Source organism: Podarcis gaigeae, assembly GCF_964106915.1.
Source record: "Podarcis gaigeae genome assembly, chromosome: 13".
NCBI lineage: Eukaryota > Metazoa > Chordata > Lepidosauria > Squamata > Lacertidae > Podarcis > Podarcis gaigeae.
Genome location: NC_139689.1, coordinates 30,860,566 through 30,862,088, shown reverse-complemented (window position 1 = coordinate 30,862,088; position 1,523 = coordinate 30,860,566).

Here is a 1,523-nt window from a genome sequence, read left to right as displayed (position 1 = left end):
ACGTCCACCGCAGCTTCTGCAGCTTCCGATTGGCTGCAGGAGCTTCCCGCAGCCAATCGGAAGCCGCGCCTTGGTTTCCAAACATTCCGTTCATCTTCCAAGGTACCACTGTACCTGCGCCTAATTATAATAAATGATTGGTGCAATTCTACCACAGCACTTAGGTGGCAGTGTTGGATGCTGAAGCTGAAGGACAACATCATTCCAAACCCTGGTCCTAGTCTGACACTAAGCACTACACCGCACTGTCTCTCAAATGTGGGCACGCACAATATTTGTTTTCTTGGTTGATTTATGCTGCCTTGGAATCGTTGCTGATGGAAGAGTCCCCAAGAAACCAACAGTATAACAAATAATCGAAAGATAACAAATATGCAAAACTAGGTTTTGAGTGTGGAGCGATGATGGCAATGCTTCACTTTTAGACACAACCCAGGTAAGGCCCAATTCAAGGAGTTAATAGCAGCTGACTGCTCAGATAAAACAAATGAAAATGACAAGCTCCAGATATGAACTGAAATAAGGGATTGCATCCTTCAAGCTTTTATAAGGACATTATTACAAAATCTTAATGATTCAGGTATGTTGATGGAAGCTCGGCGCATTCTCAGGTATTAAATATGAGTGTTGGCAAGCTAATAAAAAAATAATAGTATGTTATCCAGTCTGCATTCCAGCAGGCAGGTAAGACTAAACAAGGGGCTTTCAGCGGCTCATCATTATCACTTGTAAAAATTACCCGCATCAGCTCAGCTGCTATTCCTGAGTCAGCACACACGACCCAATGCATATCGCCCTTTATGGGGAATGTCATAAAAAATCACTTTACTGATCTAAATTATACAGCCATCAATTCAAATGAGACATAATAGCAGGAGGGACAACAAATGAAAGTCGAGGACAAGAGAGTCGAGGGGGAAAGGAGCATATTCTCTCAAGGTGTCTTAAGAGGAAGACAACTAACAATGAAAACATGGAGCTGATGTCGGTAGAAGAAAATTGAGACCTCTTTTGGAGAACGACAACAATGGAGTTGAAGAGCAAAGCGTGCGGGCAGAACCTAAACACAATGGATGGCAAATTATGGGTGAATTCCTGTTGCTTCCCTGAACCAAGATATAGTTGCCTTTCTTTGTATGAAAATGTGGTACCCTATTTCTCAAGTAAACTGGTGGGTTGTCACTTGAAGATGTTGTGAATGGTTGCAATAATCAAGGCGGCAACAAAATTATTGCTGGATGATGCTGTTCTTACAGATGTGGATGACGTGGATATTTGGAATACAGCCAAACTGGTGATAAACCATTCTATGGATGCAATTGGAGGACAACATGGGTTTCTATTACTTAAGACTGTTTGACCTTTTTGTAATCAAGTGATGTGTTCAGAATCTTCACTAAGATCTAAGAACAGATCTTTTTTGTAAAAAAAAAAAAACTTCACACATTTGGGCTTTTATTTGGATCGAATGTTGATTAAAACGCTCCCAGCTGCTCAATATGATGCAGTCACAAAAAGCGGCT